A 21,176-nucleotide genomic window follows, 5' to 3' on the forward strand; every position below is an offset into this window, starting at 1 on the left:
GGCTAGGGCTCATTAATCTTCTCTCCTGTAGTAGAAGAGAGAGAAAGCCCCAGAAATTGAAAGCCAACAATCCTTTGGATCTTCAACCTAACTTTCTCCAAACTGAGTCATGCCAGGAAGATTACACAAGGTTATATAAAAGTTTTTCCTTTCATCATGATTGCTTCGAATGTAAACATAGCATTTCAAAGCAGTTTTTATACTGTATGTTCACCCATCACAAAACCTTTATTTTATAATAGAAGCATTGATGCAAAATGCTGAGAAATTTTATCATTGAGATAATTACAATTGCATAAAGAGTCAAGCCCGGACTACTGAAATCATGGACACTTTTTATCCTTTATTTCTAGACAGTGTTATTAAATGAAATGTTCTGATTATTTGAACGATGGGGCTGAATATTCTTCTTTGCTAAGAAAAATTGGTGGATGACATTATGGAATTTCATCTTGAAATTACTTCCAGTTCGAGCTTTTCACTTCAAAAAACACCTGTTCAAACATGCCGAAACCCGGGATCGAAACAGGGACCTTTAGATCTTCAGTCTAACGCTCTCCCAGCTGAGCTATTTCAGCCAGCTTGGAAGATAAATGTATTCACAATTTTGGATTACTATAATGATTTCAAATGAATAAGCTTTAATTAGCTACAGGTACTTGCTCATTCTAAATTTCTTCGGAATTTAAGGTGAGTCCATGAAAATCATGAACACATTAGTATCTGCTGCTGCATTGCAGGTAAGTATTGTTAATTTTAGTTTTATTGTTCAGTGGAAGGCTAGGGCTCATTAATCTTCTCTCCTGTAGTAGAAGAGAGAGAAAGCCCCAGAAATTGAAAGCCAACAATCCTTTGGATCTTCAACCTAACTTTCTCCAAACTGTGTCATGCCAGGAAGATTACACAAAGTTATATAACAGTTTTTCCTTTCATCATGATTGCTTTGAATGTAAACATAGCATTTCATAGAATTTTTTATACTGTATGTTCACCCATCACAAAACCTTTATTTTATAATAGAAGCATTGATGCAAAATGCTGAGAAACTTTATCGTTGAGATAATTACAATTGCATAAAGAGTCAAGCCCGGACTACTGAAATCATGGACACTTTTTATCCTGTATTTCTGGACAGTGTTATTAAATGAAATGTTCTGATTATTTGAAAGATGGGGCTGAATATTCTTCTTTGTTAAGAAAAATTGGTGGATGACATTATGGAATTTCATCTTGAAATTACTTCCAGTTCGAGCTTTTCACTTCAAAAAACACCTGTTCAAACATGCCGAAACCCGGGATCGAACCAGGGACCTTTAGATTTTCAGTCTAACGCTCTCCCAGTTGAGCTATTTCGGCCAGCTTGGAAGATGAATGTATTCCCAATTTTGGATTACTATAATGATTTCAAATGAATAAGCTTTAATTAGCTACAGGTACTTTCTCATTCTAAATTTCATTGTAATTTAAGGTGAGTCCATGAAAATCATGAACACCTTAGTATCTGCTGCTGCATTGCAGGTAAGTATTGTTAATTTTAGTTTTATTGTTCAGTGGAAGGCTAGGGCTCATTAATCTTCTCTCCTGTAGTAGAAGAGAGAGAAAGCCCCAGAAATTGAAAGCCAACAATCCTTTGGATCTTCAACCTAACTTTCTCCAAACTGAGTCATGCCAGGAAGATTACACAAGGTTATATAACAGTTTTTCCTTTCATCATGATTGCTTCGAATGTAAACATAGCATTTCATAGCAGTTTTTATACTGTATGTTCACCCATCACAAAACCTTTATTTTATAATAGAAGCATTGATGCAAAATGCTGAGAAATTTTATCATTGAGATAATTACAATTGCATAAAGAGTCAAGCCCGGACTACTGAAATCATGGACACTTTTTATCCTTTATTTCTAGACAGTGTTATTAAATGAAATGTTCTGATTATTTGAAAGATGGGGCTGAATATTCTTCTTTGTTAAGAAAAATTGGTGGATGACATTATGGAATTTCATCTTGAAATTACTTCCAGTTCGAGCTTTTCACTTCAAAAAACACCTGTTCAAACATGCCGAAACCCGGGATCGAACCAGGGACCTTTAGATTTTCAGTCTAACGCTCTCCCAGTTGAGCTATTTCGGCCAGCTTGGAAGATGAATGTATTCCCAATTTTGGATTACTATAATGATTTCAAATGAATAAGCTTTAATTAGCTACAGGTACTTTCTCATTCTAAATTTCATTGGAATTTAAGGTGAGTCCATGAAAATCATGAACACCTTAGTATCTGCTGCTGCATTGCAGGTAAGTATTGTTAATTTTAGTTTTATTGTTCAGTGGAAGGCTAGGGCTCATTAATCTTCTCTCCTGTAGTAGAAGAGAAAGTTCCAGAAATTTAAAGCCAACAATCCTTTGGATCTTCAACCTAACTTTCTCCAAACTGAGTCATGCCAGGAAGATTACACAAAGTTATATAACAGTTTTTCTTTTCATCATGATTGCTTCGAATGTAAACATAGCATTTCATAGCAGTTTTTATACTGTATGTTCACCCATCACAAAACCTTTATTTTATAATAGAAGCATTGATGCAAAATGCTGAGAAATTTTATCATTGAGATAATTACAATTGCATGAAGAGTCAAGCGCGGACTACTGAAATCATGGACACTTTTTATCCTGTATTTCTGGACAGTGTTATTAAATTAAATGTTCTGATTATTTGAAAGATGGGGCTGAATATTCTTCTTTGCTAAGAAAAATTGGTGGATGACATTATGGAATTTCATCTTGAAATTACTTCCAGTTCGAGCTTTTCACTTCAAAAAACACCTGTTCAAACATGCTGAAACCCGGGATCAAACCAGGGACCTTTAGATCTTCAGTCTAACGCTCTTCCTGCTGTGCTATTTCGGCCAGCTTGGAAGATGAATGTATTCACAATTTCGGATTACTATAATGATTTCAAATGAATAAGCTTTAATTAGCTACAGGTACTTTCTCATTCTAAATTTCATTGTAATTTAAGGTGAGTCCATGAAAATCATGAACACCTTAGTATCTGCTGCTGCATTGCAGGTAAGTATTGTTAATTTTAGTTTTATTGTTCAGTGGAAGGCTAGGGCTCATTAATCTTCTCTCCTGTAGTAGAAGAGAGAGAAAGCCCCAGAAATTGAAAGCCAACAATCCTTTGGATCTTCAACCTAACTTTCTCCAAACTGAGTCATGCCAGGAAGATTACACAAGGTTATATAACAGTTTTTCCTTTCATCATGATTGCTTCGAATGTAAACATAGCATTTCATAGCAGTTTTTATACTGTATGTTCACCCATCACAAAACCTTTATTTTATAATAGAAGCATTGATGCAAAATGCTGAGAAATTTTATCATTGAGATAATTACAATTGCATAAAGAGTCAAGCCCGGACTACTGAAATCATGGACACTTTTTATCCTTTATTTCTAGACAGTGTTATTAAATGAAATGTTCTGATTATTTGAAAGATGGGGCTGAATATTCTTCTTTGCTAAGAAAAATTGGTGGATGACATTATGGAATTTCATCTTGAAATTACTTCCAGTTCGAGCTTTTCACTTCAAAAAACACCTGTTCAAACATGCCGAAACCCGGGATCGAACCAGGGACCTTTAGATCTTCAGTCTAACGCTCTCCCAGCTGAGCTATTTCAGCCAGCTTGGAAGATGAATGAATTCACAATTTCGGATTACTATAATGATTTCAAATGAATAAGCTTTAATTAGCTACAGGTACTTTCTCATTCTAAATTTCATTGTAATTTAAGGTGAGTCCATGAAAATCATGAACACCTTAGTATCTGCTGCTTAATTGCAGGTAAGTATTGTTAATTTTAGTTTTATTGTTCAGTGGAAGGCTAGGGCTCATTAATCTTCTCTCCTGTAGTAGTAGTAGAAGAGAGAGAAAGCCCCAGAAATTGAAAGCCAACAATCCTTTGGATCTTCAACCTAACTTTCTCCAAACTGAGTCATGCCAGGAAGATTACACAAGGTTATATAACAGTTTTTCCTTTCATCATGATTGCTTCGAATCTAAACATAGCATTTCATAGCAGTTTTTATACTGTATGTTCACCCATCACAAAACCTTTATTTTATAATAGAAGCATTGATGCAAAATGCTGAGAAATTTTATCATTGAGATAATTACAATTGCATAAAGAGTCAAGCCCGGACTACTGAAATCATGGACACTTTTTATCCTGTATTTCTGGACAGTGTTATTAAATTAAATGTTTTGATTATTTGAAAGATGGGGCTGAATATTCTTCTTTGCTAAGAAAAATTGGTGGATGACATTATGGAATTTCATCTTGAAATTACTTCCAGTTCGAGCTTTTCACTTCAAAAAACACCTGTTCAAACATGCCGAAACCCGGGATCGAACCAGGGACCTTTAGATCTTCAGTCTAACGCTCTTCCTGCTGTGCTATTTCGGCCAGCTTGGAAGATGAATGTATTCACAATTTCGGATTACTATAATGATTTCAAATGAATAAGCTTTAATTAGCTACAGGTACTTTCTCATTCTAAATTTCATTGTAATTTAAGGTGAGTCCATGAAAATCATGAACACCTTAGTATCTGCTGCTGCATTGCAGGTAAGTATTGTTAATTTTAGTTTTATTGTTCAGTGGAAGGCTAGGGCTCATTAATCTTCTCTCCTGTAGTAGAAGAGAGAGAAAGCCCCAGAAATTGAAAGCCAACAATCCTTTGGATCTTCAACCTAACTTTCTCCAAACTGAGTCATGCCAGGAAGATTACACAAGGTTATATAACAGTTTTTCCTTTCATCATGATTGCTTCGAATGTAAACATAGCATTTCATAGCAGTTTTTATACTGTATGTTCACCCATCACAAAACCTTTATTTTATAATAGAAGCATTGATGCAAAATGCTGAGAAACTTTATCGTTGAGATAATTACAATTGCATAAAGAGTCAAGCCCGGACTACTGAAATCATGGACACTTTTTATCCTGTATTTCTGGACAGTGTTATTAAATGAAATGTTCTGATTATTTGAAAGATGGGGCTGAATATTCTTCTTTGCTAAGAAAAATTGGTGGATGACATTATGGAATTTCATCTTGAAATTACTTCCAGTTCGAGCTTTTCACTTCAAAAAACACCTGTTCAAACATGCCGAAACCCGGGATCAAACCAGGGACCTTTAGATCTTCAGTCTAACACTCACCCTGCTGAGCTATTTCGGCCAGCTTGGAAGATGAATGTATTCACAATTTCGGATTACTATAATGATTTCAAATGAATAAGCTTTAATTAGCTACAGGTACTTTCTCATTCTAAATTTCATTGGAATTTAAGGTGAGTCCATGAAAACAATGAACACCTTAGTATCTGCTGCTGCATTGCAGGTAAGTATTGTTAATTTTAGTTTTATTGTTCATTGGAAGGCTAGGGCTCATTAATCTTCTCTCCTGTAGTAGAAGAGATAGAAAGCCCCAGAAATTGAAAGCCAACAATCCTTTGGATCTTCAACCTAACTTTCTCCAAACTGAGTCATGCCAGGAAGATTACACAAGGTTATATAACAGTTTTTCCTTTCATCATGATTGCTTCGAATGTAAACATAGCATTTCATAGCTGTTTTTATAGTGTATGTTCACCCATCACAAAACCTTTATTTTATAATAGAAGCATTGATGCAAAATGCTGAGAAATTTTATCATTGAGATAATTACAATTGCATAAAGATTCAAGCCCGGACTACTGAAATCATGGACACTTTTTATCCTGTATTTCTGGACAGTGTTATTAAATGAAATGTTCTGATTATTTGAAAGATGGGGCTGAATATTCTTCTTTGCTAAGAAAAATTGGTGGATGACATTATGGAATTTCATCTTGAAATTACTTCCAGTTCGAGCTTTTCACTTCAAAAAACACCTGTTCAAACATGCCGAAACCAGGATCGAACCAGGGACCTTTAGATCTTCAGTCTAACGCTCCCCCAGCTGAGCTATTTCGGCTAGCTTGGAAGATGAATGTATTCACAATTTCGGATTACTATAATGATTTCAAATGAATAAGCTTTAATTAGCTACAGGTACTTTCTCATTCTAAATTTCATTGCAATTTAAGGTGAGACCATGAAAATCATGAACACCTTAGTATCTGCTGCTGCATTGCAGGTAAGTATTGTTAATTTTAATTTTATTGTTCAGTGGAAGGCTAGGGCTCATTAATCTTCTCTCCTGTAGTAGAAGAGAGAGAAAGCCCCAGAAATTGAAAGCCAACAATCCTTTGGATCTTCAACCTAACTTTCTCCAAACTGAGTCATGCCAGGAAGATTACACAAGGTTATATAACAGTTTTTCCTTTCATCATGATTGCTTCGAATGTAAACATAGCATTTCATAGCAGTTTTTATACTGTATGTTCACCCATCACAAAACCTTTATTTTATAATAGAAGCATTGATGCAAAATGCTGAGAAATTTTATCATTGAGATAATTACAATTGCATAAAGAGTCAAGCCCGGACTACTGAAATCATGGACACTTTTTATCCTTTATTTCTAGATAGTGTTATTAAATGAAATGTTCTGATTATTTGAAAGATGGGGCTGAATATTCTTCTTTGCTAAGAAAAATTGGTGGATGACATTATGGAATTTCATCTTGAAATTACTTCCAGTTCGAGCTTTTCACTTCAAAAAACACCTGTTCAAATATGCCGAAACCCGGGATCGAACCAGGGACCTTTAGATCTTCAGTCTAACGCTCTCCCAGCTGAGCTATTTCAGCCAGCTTGGAAGATGAATGTATTCACAATTTCGGATTACTATAATGATTTCAAATGAATAAGCTTTAATTAGCTACAGGTACTTTCTCATTCTAAATTTCATTGTAATTTAAGGTGAGTCCATGAAAATCATGAACACCTTAGTATCTGCTGCTTAATTGCAGGTAAGTATTGTTAATTTTAGTTTTATTGTTCAGTGGAAGGCTAGGGCTCATTAATCTTCTCTCCTGTAGTAGAAGAGAGAGAAAGCCCCAGAAATTGAAAGCCAACAATCCTTTGGATCTTCAACCTAACTTTCTCCAAACTGAGTCATGCCAGGAAGATTACACAAGGTTATATAACAGTTTTTCCTTTCATCATGATTGCTTCGAATGTAAACATAGCATTTCATAGCAGTTTTTATACTGTATGTTCACCCATCACAAAACCTTTATTTTATAATAGAAGCATTGATGCAAAATGCTGAGAAATTTTATCATTGAGATAATTACAATTGCATAAAGATTCAAGCCCGGACTACTGAAATCATGGACACTTTTTATCCTGTATTTCTGGACAGTGTTATTAAATGAAATGTTCTGATTATTTGAAAGATGGGGCTGAATATTCTTCTTTGCTAAGAAAAATTGGTGGATGACATTATGGAATTTCATCTTGAAATTACTTCCAGTTCGAGCTTTTCACTTCAAAAAACACCTGTTCAAACATGCCGAAACCAGGATCGAACCAGGGACCTTTAGATCTTCAGTCTAACGCTCCCCCAGCTGAGCTATTTCGGCCAGCTTGGAAGATGAATGTATTCACAATTTTGGATTACTATAATGATTTCAAATGAATAAGCTTTAATTAGCTACAGGTACTTTCTCATTCTAAATTTCATTGCAATTTAAGGTGAGACCATGAAAATCATGAACACCTTAGTATCTGCTGCTGCATTGCAGGTAAGTATTGTTAATTTTAATTTTATTGTTCAGTGGAAGGCTAGGGCTCATTAATCTTCTCTCCTGTAGTAGAAGAGAGAGAAAGCCCCAGAAATTGAAAGCCAACAATCCTTTGGATCTTCAACCTAACTTTCTCCAAACTGAGTCATGCCAGTAAGATTACACAAGGTTATATAACAGTTTTTCCTTTCATCATGATTGCTTCGAATGTAAACATAGCATTTCATAGCAGTTTTTATACTGTATGTTCACCCATCACAAAACCTTTATTTTATAATAGAAGCATTGATGCTAAATGCAGAGAAATTTTATCATTGAGATAATTACAATTGCATAAAGAGTCAAGCCCGGACTACTAAAATCATGGACACTTTTTATCCTGTATTTCTGGACAGTGTTATTAAATGAAATGTTCTGATTATTTGAAAGATGGGGCTGAATATTCTTCTTTGCTAAGAAAAATTGGTGGATGACATTATGGAATTTCATCTTGAAATTACTTCCAGTTCGAGCTTTTCACTTCAAAAAACACCTGTTCAAACATGCTGAAACCTGGGATTGAACCAGGGACCTTTAGATCTTCAGTCTAACACTCTCCCAGCTGAGCTATTTCGGCCAGCTTGGAGGATAAAGTTATTCACAATTTCGGATTACTATAATGATTTCAAATGAATAAGCTTTAATTAGCTACAGGTACTTTCTCATTCTAAATTTCATTGGAATTTAAGGTGAGTCCATGAAAATCATGAACACCTTAGTATCTGCTGCTGCATTGCAGGTAAGTATTGTTAATTTTAGTTTTATTGTTCAGTGGAAGGCTAGGGCTCATTAATCTTCTCTCCTGTAGTAGAAGAGAGAGAAAGCCCAAGAAATTGAAAGCCAACAATCCTTTGGATCTTCAACCTAACTTTCTCCAAACTGAGTCATGCCAGTAAGATTACACAAGGTTATATAACAGTTTTTCCTTTCATCATGATTGCTTCGAATGTAAACATAGCATTTCATAGCAGTTTTTATACTGTATGTTCACCCATCACAAAACCTTTATTTTATAATAGAAGCATTGATGCAAAATGCTGAGAAATTTTATCGTTGAGATAATTACCATTGCATAAAGAATCAAGCCCGGACTACTGAAATCATGGACACTTTTTATCCTGTATTTCTGGACAGTGTTATTAAATGAAATGTTCTGATTATTTGAAAGATGGGGCTGAATATTCTTCTTTGCTAAGAAAAATTGGTGGATGACATTATGGAATTTCATCTTGAAATTACTTCCAGTTCGAGCTTTTCACTTCAAAAAACACCTGTTCAAACATGCCGAAACCTGGGATCGAACCAGGGACCTTTAGATCTTCAGTCTAACGCTCTTCCTGCTGTGCTATTTCGGCCAGCTTGGAAGATGAATGTATTCACAATTTCGGATTACTATAATGATTTCAAATGAATAAGCTTTAATTAGCTACAGGTACTTTCTCATTCTAAATTTCATTGTAATTTAAGGTGAGTCCATGAAAATCATGAACACCTTAGTATCTGCTGCTGCATTGCAGGTAAGTATTGTTAATTTTAGTTTTATTGTTCAGTGGAAGGCTAGGGCTCATTAATCTTCTCTCCTGTAGTAGAAGAGAGAGAAAGCCCCAGAAATTGAAAGCCAACAATCCTTTGGATCTTCAACCTAACTTTCTCCAAACTGAGTCATGCCAGGAAGATTACACAAGGTTATATAACAGTTTTTCCTTTCATCATGATTGCTTCGAATGTAAACATAGCATTTCATAGCAGTTTTTATACTGTATGTTCACCCATCACAAAACCTTTATTTTATAATAGAAGCATTGATGCAAAATGCTGAGAAACTTTATCGTTGAGATAATTACAATTGCATAAAAGAGTCAAGCCCGGACTACTGAAATCATGGACACTTTTTATCCTGTATTTCTGGACAGTGTTATTAAATGAAATGTTCTGATTATTTGAAAGATGGGGCTGAATATTCTTCTTTGCTAAGAAAAATTGGTGGATGACATTATGGAATTTCATCTTGAAATTACTTCCAGTTCGAGCTTTTCACTTCAAAAAACACCTGTTCAAACATGCCGAAACCCGGGATCGAAACAGGGACCTTTAGATCTTCAGTCTAACGCTCTCCCAGCTGAGCTATTTCAGCCAGCTTGGAAGATGAATGTATTCACAATTTCGGATTACTATAATGATTTCAAATGAATAAGCTTTAATTAGCTACAGGTACTTTCTCATTCTAAATTTCATTGTAATTTAAGGTGAGTCCATGAAAATCATGAACACCTTAGTATCTGCTGCTTAATTGCAGGTAAGTATTGTTAATTTTAGTTTTATTGTTCAGTGGAAGGCTAGGGCTCATTAATCTTCTCTCCTGTAGTAGAAGAGAGAGAAAGCCCCAGAAATTGAAAGCCAACAATCCTTTGGATCTTCAACCTAACTTTCTCCAAACTGAGTCATGCCAGGAAGATTACACAAGGTTATATAACAGTTTTTCCTTTCATCATGATTGCTTCGAATGTAAACATAGCATTTCATAGCAGTTTTTATACTGTATGTTCACCCATCACAAAACCTTTATTTTATAATAGAAGCATTGATGCAAAATGCTGAGAAATTTTATCATTGAGATAATTACAATTGCATAAAGATTCAAGCCCGGACTACTGAAATCATGGACACTTTTTATCCTGTATTTCTGGACAGTGTTATTAAATGAAATGTTCTGATTATTTGAAAGATGGGGCTGAATATTCTTCTTTGCTAAGAAAAATTGGTGGATGACATTATGGAATTTCATCTTGAAATTACTTCCAGTTCGAGCTTTTCACTTCAAAAAACACCTGTTCAAACATGCCGAAACCAGGATCGAACCAGGGACCTTTAGATCTTCAGTCTAACGCTCCCCCAGCTGAGCTATTTCGGCCAGCTTGGAAGATGAATGTATTCACAATTTTGGATTACTATAATGATTTCAAATGAATAAGCTTTAATTAGCTACAGGTACTTTCTCATTCTAAATTTCATTGCAATTTAAGGTGAGACCATGAAAATCATGAACACCTTAGTATCTGCTGCTGCATTGCAGGTAAGTATTGTTAATTTTAATTTTATTGTTCAGTGGAAGGCTAGGGCTCATTAATCTTCTCTCCTGTAGTAGAAGAGAGAGAAAGCCCCAGAAATTGAAAGCCAACAATCCTTTGGATCTTCAACCTAACTTTCTCCAAACTGAGTCATGCCAGTAAGATTACACAAGGTTATATAACAGTTTTTCCTTTCATCATGATTGCTTCGAATGTAAACATAGCATTTCATAGCAGTTTTTATACTGTATGTTCACCCATCACAAAACCTTTATTTTATAATAGAAGCATTGATGCTAAATGCAGAGAAATTTTATCATTGAGATAATTACAATTGCATAAAGAGTCAAGCCCGGACTACTAAAATCATGGACACTTTTTATCCTGTATTTCTGGACAGTGTTATTAAATGAAATGTTCTGATTATTTGAAAGATGGGGCTGAATATTCTTCTTTGCTAAGAAAAATTGGTGGATGACATTATGGAATTTCATCTTGAAATTACTTCCAGTTCGAGCTTTTCACTTCAAAAAACACCTGTTCAAACATGCTGAAACCTGGGATTGAACCAGGGACCTTTAGATCTTCAGTCTAACACTCTCCCAGCTGAGCTATTTCGGCCAGCTTGGAGGATAAAGTTATTCACAATTTCGGATTACTATAATGATTTCAAATGAATAAGCTTTAATTAGCTACAGGTACTTTCTCATTCTAAATTTCATTGGAATTTAAGGTGAGTCCATGAAAATCATGAACACCTTAGTATCTGCTGCTGCATTGCAGGTAAGTATTGTTAATTTTAGTTTTATTGTTCAGTGGAAGGCTAGGGCTCATTAATCTTCTCTCCTGTAGTAGAAGAGAGAGAAAGCCCCAGAAATTGAAAGCCAACAATCCTTTGGATCTTCAACCTAACTTTCTCCAAACTGAGTCATGCCAGTAAGATTACACAAGGTTATATAACAGTTTTTCCTTTCATCATGATTGCTTCGAATGTAAACATAGCATTTCATAGCAGTTTTTATACTGTATGTTCACCCATCACAAAACCTTTATTTTATAATAGAAGCATTGATGCTAAATGCAGAGAAATTTTATCATTGAGATAATTACAATTGCATAAAGAGTCAAGCCCGGACTACTAAAATCATGGACACTTTTTATCCTGTATTTCTGGACAGTGTTATTAAATGAAATGTTCTGATTATTTGAAAGATGGGGCTGAATATTCTTCTTTGCTAAGAAAAATTGGTGGATGACATTATGGAATTTCATCTTGAAATTACTTCCAGTTCGAACTTTTCACTTCAAAAAACACCTGTTCAAACATGCTGAAACCCAGGATCGAACCAGGGACCTTTAGATCTTCAGTCTAACACTCTCCCAGCTGAGCTATTTCGGCCAGCTTGGAGGATAAAGTTATTCACAATTTCGGATTACTATAATGATTTCAAATGAATAAGCTTTAATTAGCTACAGGTACTTTCTCATTCTAAATTTCATTGGAATTTAAGGTGAGTCCATGAAAATCATGAACACCTTAGTATCTGCTGCTGCATTGCAGGTAAGTATTGTTAATTTTAGTTTTATTGTTCAGTGGAAGGCTAGGGCTCATTAATCTTCTCTCCTGTAGTAGAAGAGAGAGAAAGCCCCAGAAATTGAAAGCCAACAATCATTTGGATCTTCAACCTAACTTTCTCCAAACTGAGTCATGCCAGGAAGATTACACAAGGTTATATAACAGTTTTTCCTTTCATCATGATTGCTTCGAATGTAAACATAGCATTTCATAGCAGTTTTTATACTGTATGTTCACCCATCACAAAACCTTTATTTTATAATAGAAGCATTGATGCAAAATGCTGAGAAATTTTATCATTGAGATAATTACCATTGCATAAAGAATCAAGCCCGGACTACTGAAATCATGGACACTTTTTATCCTGTATTTCTGGACAGTGTTATTAAATGAAATGTTCTGATTATTTGAAAGATGGGGCTGAATATTCTTCTTTGCTAAGAAAAACTGGTGGATGACATTATGGAATTTCATCTTGAAATTACTTCCAGTTCGAACTTTTCACTTCAAAAATCACCTGTTCAAACATGCTGAAACCCAGGATCGAACCAGGGACCTTTAGATCTTCAGTCTAACGCTCTCCCAGCTGAGCTATTTCAGCCAGCTTGGAGGATAAAGTTATTCACAATTTCGGATTACTATAATGATTTCAAATGAATAAGCTTTAATTAGCTACAGGTACTTTCTCATTCTAAATTTCATTGGAATTTAAGGTGAGTCCATGAAAATCATGAACACCTTAGTATCTGCTGCTGCATTGCAGGTAAGTATTGTTAATTTTAGTTTTATTGTTTAGTGGAAGGCTAGGGCTCATTAATCTTCTCTCCTGTAGTAGAAGAGAGAGAAAGCCCCAGAAATTGAAAGCCAACAATCCTTTGGATCTTCAACCTAACTTTCTCCAAACTGAGTCATGCCAGGAAGATTACACAAGGTTATATAACAGTTTTTCCTTTCATCATGATTGCTTCGAATGTAAACATAGCATTTCATAGCAGTTTTTATACTGTATGTTCACCCATCACAAAACCTTTATTTTATAATAGAAGCATTGATGCAAAATGCTGAGAAATTTTATCATTGAGATAATTACCATTGCATAAAGAATCAAGCCCGGACTACTGAAATCATGGACACTTTTTATCCTGTATTTCTGGACAGTGTTATTAAATGAAATGTTCTGATTATTTGAAAGATGGGGCTGAATATTCTTCTTTGCTAAGAAAAACTGGTGGATGACATTATGGAATTTCATCTTGAAATTACTTCCAGTTCGAGCTTTTCACTTCAAAAAACACCTGTTCAAACATGCCGAAACCCGGGATCGAACCAGGGACCTTTAGATCTTCAGTCTAACGCTCTCCCAGCTGAGCTATTTCGGCCAGCTTGGAAAATCAATGTGTTCACAATTTCGGATTACTATAATGATTTCAAATGAATAAGCTTTAATTAGCTACAGGTACTTTCTCATTCTAAATTTCATTGGAATTTAAGGTGAGTCCATGAAAATCATGAACACCTTAGTATCTGCTGCTGCATTGCAGGTAAGTATTGTTAATTTTAGTTTTATTGTTCAGTGGAAGGCTAGGGCTCATTAATCTTCTCTCCTGTAGTAGAAGAGAGAGAAAGCACCAAAAATTGAAAGCCAACAATCCTTTGGATCTTCAACCTAACTTTCTCCAAACTGAGTCATGCCAGGAAGATTACACAAGGTTATATAACAGTTTTTCCTTTCATCATGATTGCTTCGAATGTAAACATAGCATTTCATAGCAGTTTTTATACTGTATGTTCACCCATCAAAAAACCTTTATTTTATAATAGAAGCATTGATGCAAAATGCTGAGAAATTTTATCATTGAGATAATTACCATTGCATAAAGAATCAAGCCCGGACTACTGAAATCATGGACACTTTTTATCCTGTATTTCTGGACAGTGTTATTAAATGAAATGTTCTGATTATTTGAAAGATGGGGCTGAATATTCTTCTTTGCTAAGAAAAACTGGTGGATGACATTATGGAATTTCATCTTGAAATTACTTCCAGTTCGAGCTTTTCACTTCAAAAAACACCTGTTCAAACATGCCGAAACCCGGGATCGAACCAGGAACCTTTAGATCTTCAGTCTAACGCTCTCCCAGCTGAGCTATTTCGGCCAGCTTGGAAGATGAATGTATTCACAATTTCGGATTACTATAATGATTTCAAATGAATAAGCTTTAATTAGCTACAGGTACTTTCTCATTCTAAATTTCATTGGAATTTAAGGTGAGTCCATGAAAATCATGAACACCTTAGTATCTGCTGCTGCATTGCAGGTAAGTATTGTTAATTTTAGTTTTATTGTTCAGTGGAAGGCTAGGGCTCATTAATCTTCTCTCCTGTAGTAGAAGAGAGAGAAAGCCCCAAAAATTGAAAGCCAACAATCCTTTGGATCTTCAACCTAACTTTCTCCAAACTGAGTCATGCCAGGAAGATTACACAAGGTTATATAACAGTTTTTCCTTTCATCATGATTGCTTCGAATGTAAACATAGCATTTCATAGCAGTTTTTATACTGTATGTTCACCCATCACAAAACCTTTATTTTATAATAGAAGCATTGATGCAAAATGCTGAGAAATTTTATCATTGAGATAATTACCATTGCATAAAGAATCAAGCCCGGACTACTGAAATCATGGACACTTTTATCCTGTATTTCTGGACAGTGTTATTAAATGAAATGTTCTGATTATTTGAAAGATGGGGCTGAATATTCTTCTTTGCTAAGAAAAACTGGTGGATGACATTATGGAATTTCATCTTGAAATTACTTCCAGTTCGAGCTTTTCACTTCAAAAAACACCTGTTCAAACATGCCGAAACCCGGGATCGAACCAGGGACCTTTAGATCTTCAGTCTAACAGCTGAGCTATTTCAGCCAGCTTGGAAGATAAATGTATTCACAATTTCGGATTACTATAATGATTTCAAAGGAATAAGCTTTAATTAGCTACAGGTACTTTCTCATTCTAAATTTCATTGGAATTTAAGGTGAGTCCATGAAAATCATGAACACCTTAGTATCTGCTGCTGCATTGCAGGTAAGTATTGTTAATTTTAGTTTTATTGTTCAGTGGAAGGCTAGGGCTCATTAATCTTCTCTCCTGTAGTAGAAGAGAGAGAAAGCCCCAGAAATTGAAAGCCAACAATCCTTTGGATCTTCAACCTAACTTTCTCCAAACTGAGTCATGCCAGGAAGATTACACAAGGTTATATAACAGTTTTTCCTTTCATCATGATTGCTTCGAATGTAAACATAGCATTTCATAGCAGTTTTTATACTGTATGTTCACCCATCACAAAACCTTTATTTTATAATAGAAGCATTGATGCAAAATGCTGAGAAATTTTATCGTTGAGATAATTACCATTGCATAAAGAATCAAGCCCGGACTACTGAAATCATGGACACTTTATATCCTGTATTTCTGGACAGTGTTATTAAATGAAATGTTCTGATTATTTGAAAGATGGGGCTGAATATTCTTCTTTGCTAAGAAAAACTGGTGGATGACATTATGGAATTTCATCTTGAAATTACTTCCAGTTCGAGCTTTTCACTTCAAAAAACACCTGTTCAAACATGCCGAAACTCGGGATCGAACCAGGGACCTTTAGATCTTCAATCTAACGCTCTCCCAGCTGAGCTATTTCGGCCAGCTTGGAAGATGAATGTATTCACAATTTCGGATTACTATAATGATTTCAAAGGAATAAGCTTTAATTAGCTACAGGTACTTTCTCATTCTAAATTTCATTGGAATTTAAGGTGAGACCATGAAAATCATGAACACCTTAGTATCTGCTGCTGCATTGCAGGTAAGTATTGTTAATTTTAGTTTTATTGTTCAGTGGAAGGCTAGGGCTCATTAATCTTCTCTCCTGTAGTAGAAGAGAGAGAAAGCCCCAAAAATTGAAAGCCAACAATCCTTTGGATCTTCAACCTAACTTTCTCCAAACTGAGTCATGCCAGGAAGATTACACAAGGTTATATAACAGTTTTTCCTTTCATCATGATTGCTTCGAATCTAAACATAGCATTTCATAGCAGTTTTTATACTGTATGTTCACCCATCACAAAACCTTTATTTTATAATAGAAGCATTGATGCAAAATGCTGAGAAATTTTATCATTGAGATAATTACCATTGCATAAAGAATCAAGCCCGGACTACTGAAATCATGGACACTTTTTATCCTGTATTTCTGGACAGTGTTATTAAATGAAATGTTCTGATTATTTGAAAGATGGGGCTGAATATTCTTCTTTGCTAAGAAAAACTGGTGGATGACATTATGGAATTTCATCTTGAAATTACTTCCAGTTCGAGCTTTTCACTTCAAAAAACTCCTGTTCAAACATGCCGAAACCCGGGATCGAACCAGGGACCTTTAGATCTTCAGTCTAACGCTCTCCCAGCTGAGCTATTTCGGCCAGCTTGGAAGATGAATGTATTCACAATTTCGGATTACTATAATGATTTCAAATGAATAAGCTTTAATTAGCTACAGGTACTTTCTCATTCTAAATTTCATTGGAATTTAAGGTGAGTCCATGAAAATCATGAACACCTTAGTATCTGCTGCTGCATTGCAGGTAAGTATTGTTAATTTTAGTTTTATTGTTCAGTGGAAGGCTAGGGCTCATTAATCTTCTCTCCTGTAGTAGAAGAGAGAGAAAGCCCCAAAAATTGAAAGCCAACAATCCTTTGGATCTTCAACCTAACTTTCTCCAAACTGAGTCATGCCAGGAAGATTACACAAGGTTATATAACGGTTTTTCCTTTCATCATGATTGCTTCGAATGTAAACATAGCATTTCATAGCAGTTTTTATACTGTATGTTCACCCATCACAAAACCTTTATTTTATAATAGAAGCATTGATGCAAAATGCTGAGAAATTTTATCATTGAGATAATTACCATTGCATAAAGAATCAAGCCCGGACTACTGAAATCATGGACACTTTTATCCTGTATTTCTGGACAGTGTTATTAAATGAAATGTTCTGATTATTTGAAAGATGGGGCTGAATATTCTTCTTTGCTAAGAAAAACTGGTGGATGACATTATGGAATTTCATCTTGAAATTACTTCCAGTTCGAGCTTTTCACTTCAAAAAACACCTGTTCAAACATGCCGAAACCCGGGATCGAACCAGGGACCTTTAGATCTTCAGTCTAACAGCTGAGCTATTTCAGCCAGCTTGGAAGATAAATGTATTCACAATTTCGGATTACTATAATGATTTCAAAGGAATAAGCTTTAATTAGCTACAGGTACTTTCTCATTCTAAATTTCATTGGAATTTAAGGTGAGTCCATGAAAATCATGAACACCTTAGTATCTGCTGCTGCATTGCAGGTAAGTATTGTTAATTTTAGTTTTATTGTTCAGTGGAAGGCTAGGGCTCATTAATCTTCTCTCCTGTAGTAGAAGAGAGAGAAAGCCCCAGAAATTGAAAGCCAACAATCCTTTGGATCTTCAACCTAACTTTCTCCAAACTGAGTCATGCCAGGAAGATTACACAAGGTTATATAACAGTTTTTCCTTTCATCATGATTGCTTCGAATGTAAACATAGCATTTCATAGCAGTTTTTATACTGTATGTTCACCCATCACAAAACCTTTATTTTATAATAGAAGCATTGATGCAAAATGCTGAGAAATTTTATCGTTGAGATAATTACAATTGCATAAAGAGTCAAGCCCGGACTACTGAAATCATGGACACTTTTTTTCCTGTATTTCTGGACAGTGTTATTAAATGAAATGTTCTGATTATTTGAAAGATGGGGCTGAATATTCTTCTTTGCTAAGAAAAATTGGTGGATGACATTATGGAATTTCATCTTGAAATTACTTCCAGTTCGAGCTTTTCACTTCAAAAAACACCTGTCCAAACATGCTGAAACCCGGGATCGAACCAGGGACCTTTAGATCTTCAGTCTAACGCTCTCCCAGCTGAGCTATTTCGGCCAGCTTGGAAGATAAATGTATTCACAATTTCGGATTACTATAATGATTTCAAAGGAATAAGCTTTAATTAGCTACAGGTACTTTCTCATTCTAAATTTCATTGGAATTTAAGGTGAGTCCATGAAAATCATGAACACCTTAGTATCTGCTGCTGCATTGCAGGTAAGTATTGTTAATTTTAGTTTTATTGTTCAGTGGAAGGCTAGGGCTCATTAATCTTCTCTCCTGTAGTAGAAGAGAGAGAAAGCCCCAGAAATTGAAAGCCAACAATCCTTTGGATCTTCAACCTAACTTTCTCCAAACTGAGTCATGCCAGGAAGATTACACAAGGTTATATAACAGTTTTTCCTTTCATCATGATTGCTTCGAATGTAAACATAGCATTTCATAGCAGTTTTTATACTGTATGTTCACCCATCACAAAACCTTTATTTTATAATAGAAGCATTGATGCAAAATGCTGAGAAATTTTATCGTTGAGATAATTACAATTGCATAAAGAGTCAAGCCCGGACTACTGAAATCATGGACACTTTTTTTCCTGTATTTCTGGACAGTGTTATTAAATGAAATGTTCTGATTATTTGAAAGATGGGGCTGAATATTCTTCTTTGCTAAGAAAAATTGGTGGATGACATTATGGAATTTCATCTTGAAATTACTTCCAGTTCGAGCTTTTCACTTCAAAAAACACCTGTTCAAACATGCTGAAACCCGGGATCGAACCAGGGACCTTTAGATCTTCAGTCTAACGCTCTCCCAGCTGAGCTATTTCGGCCAGCTTGGAAGATAAATGTATTCACAATTTCGGATTACTATAATGATTTCAAAGGAATAAGCTTTAATTAGCTACAGGTACTTTCTCATTCTAAATTTCATTGGAATTTAAGGTGAGTCCATGAAAATCATGAACACCTTAGTATCTGCTGCTGCATTGCAGGTAAGTATTGTTAATTTTAGTTTTATTGTACAGTGGAAGGCTAGGGCTCATTAATCTTCTCTCCTGTAGTAGAAGAGAGAGAAAGCCCCAGAAATTGAAAGCCAACAATCCTTTGGATCTTCAACCTAACTTTCTCCAAACTGAGTCATGCCAGGAAGATTACACAAGGTTATATAACAGTTTTTCCTTTCATCATGATTGCTTCGAATGTAAACATAGCATTTCATAGCAGTTTTTATACTGTATGTTCACCCATCACAAAACCTTTATTTTATAATAGAAGCATTGATGCAAAATGCTGAGAAATTTTATCGTTGAGATAATTACAATTGCATAAAGAGTCAAGCCCGGACTACTGAAATCATGGACACTTTTTATCCTGTATTTCTGGACAGTGTTATTAAATGAAATGTTCTGATTATTTGAAAGATGGGGCTGAATATTCTTCTTTGCTAAGAAAAACTGGTGGATGACATTATGGAATTTCATCTTGAAATTACTTCCAGTTCGAGCTTTTCACTTCAAAAAACACCTGTTCAAACATGCCGAAACCCGGGATCGAACCAGGGACCTTTAGATCTTCAGTCTAACGCTCTCCCAGCTGAGCTATTTCGGCCAGCTTGGAAGATGAATGTATTCACAATTTCGGATTACTATAATGATTTCAAATGAATAAGCTTTAATTAGCTACAGGTACTTTCTCATTCTAAATTTCATTGGAATTTAAGGTGAGTCCATGAAAATCATGAACACCTTAGTATCTGCTGCTGCATTGCAGGTAAGTATTGTTAATTTTAGTTTTATTGTTCAGTGGAAGGCTAGGGCTCATTAATCTTCTCTCCTGTAGTAGAAGAGAGAGAAAGCCCCAAAAATTGAAAGCCAACAATCCTTTGGATCTTCAACCTAACTTTCTCCAAACTGAGTCATGCCAGGAAGATTACACAAGGTTATATAACAGTTTTTCCTTTCATCATGATTGCTTCGAATGTAAACATAGCATTTCATAGCAGTTTTTATACTGTATGTTCACCCATCACAAAACCTTTATTTTATAATAGAAGCATTGATGCAAAATGCTGAGAAATTTTATCATTGAGATAATTACCATTGCATAAAGAATCAAGCCCGGACTACTGAAATCATGGACACTTTTATCCTGTATTTCTGGACAGTGTTATTAAATGAAATGTTCTGATTATTTGAAAGATGGGGCTGAATATTCTTCTTTGCTAAGAAAAACTGGTGGATGACATTATGGAATTTCATCTTGAAATTACTTCCAGTTCGAGCTTTTCACTTCAAAAAACACCTGTTCAAACATGCCGAAACCCGGGATCGAACCAGGGACCTTTAGATCTTCAATCTAACAGCTGAGCTATTTCAGCCAGCTTGGAAGATAAATGTATTCACAATTTCGGATTACTATAATGATTTCAAAGGAATAAGCTTTAATTAGCTACAGGTACTTTCTCATTCTAAATTTCATTGGAATTTAAGGTGAGTCCATGAAAATCATGAACACCTTAGTATCTGCTGCTGCATTGCAGGTAAGTATTGTTAATTTTAGTTTTATTGTTCAGTGGAAGGCTAGGGCTCATTAATCTTCTCTCCTGTAGTAGAAGAGAGAGAAAGCCCCAGAAATTGAAAGCCAACAATCCTTTGGATCTTCAACCTAACTTTCTCTAAACTGAGTCATGCCAGGAAGATTACACAAGGTTATATAACAGTTTTTCCTTTCATCATGATTGCTTCGAATGTAAACATAGCATTTCATAGCAGTTT

The 21,176-nt window shown here is 35.2% G+C and overlaps 8 non-coding genes across 8 annotated transcripts; all 8 read right to left on the reverse strand.

Moving 5' to 3' along the window:
- Window positions 1-1,283: 1,283 nt before the first annotated feature.
- TRNAF-GAA (transfer RNA phenylalanine (anticodon GAA)) lies at window positions 1,284-1,356 on the reverse strand. The gene has a single exon. It is a non-coding gene; the product is annotated as a tRNA-Phe (tRNA).
- Window positions 1,357-2,061: 705 nt separating this feature from the next.
- Window positions 2,062-2,134, reverse strand: TRNAF-GAA (transfer RNA phenylalanine (anticodon GAA)). The gene has a single exon. It is a non-coding gene; the product is annotated as a tRNA-Phe (tRNA).
- Window positions 2,135-3,613: 1,479 nt separating this feature from the next.
- Window positions 3,614-3,686, reverse strand: TRNAF-GAA (transfer RNA phenylalanine (anticodon GAA)). Its single transcript has one exon. It is a non-coding gene; the product is annotated as a tRNA-Phe (tRNA).
- A 3,044-nt stretch (window positions 3,687-6,730) lies between these two features.
- TRNAF-GAA (transfer RNA phenylalanine (anticodon GAA)) lies at window positions 6,731-6,803 on the reverse strand. Its single transcript has one exon. It is a non-coding gene; the product is annotated as a tRNA-Phe (tRNA).
- Window positions 6,804-13,731: 6,928 nt separating this feature from the next.
- TRNAF-GAA (transfer RNA phenylalanine (anticodon GAA)) lies at window positions 13,732-13,804 on the reverse strand. The gene has a single exon. It is a non-coding gene; the product is annotated as a tRNA-Phe (tRNA).
- Window positions 13,805-14,509: 705 nt separating this feature from the next.
- TRNAF-GAA (transfer RNA phenylalanine (anticodon GAA)) lies at window positions 14,510-14,582 on the reverse strand. Its single transcript has one exon. It is a non-coding gene; the product is annotated as a tRNA-Phe (tRNA).
- A 2,252-nt stretch (window positions 14,583-16,834) lies between these two features.
- Window positions 16,835-16,907, reverse strand: TRNAF-GAA (transfer RNA phenylalanine (anticodon GAA)). The gene has a single exon. It is a non-coding gene; the product is annotated as a tRNA-Phe (tRNA).
- Window positions 16,908-19,937: 3,030 nt separating this feature from the next.
- TRNAF-GAA (transfer RNA phenylalanine (anticodon GAA)) lies at window positions 19,938-20,010 on the reverse strand. The gene has a single exon. It is a non-coding gene; the product is annotated as a tRNA-Phe (tRNA).
- Between the last annotated feature and the right edge of the window lie 1,166 nt (window positions 20,011-21,176).

The sequence above is a fragment of the Mixophyes fleayi genome, chromosome 3, assembly GCF_038048845.1.
Source record: "Mixophyes fleayi isolate aMixFle1 chromosome 3, aMixFle1.hap1, whole genome shotgun sequence".
NCBI classification, from domain to species: Eukaryota; Metazoa; Chordata; class Amphibia; order Anura; family Limnodynastidae; genus Mixophyes; species Mixophyes fleayi.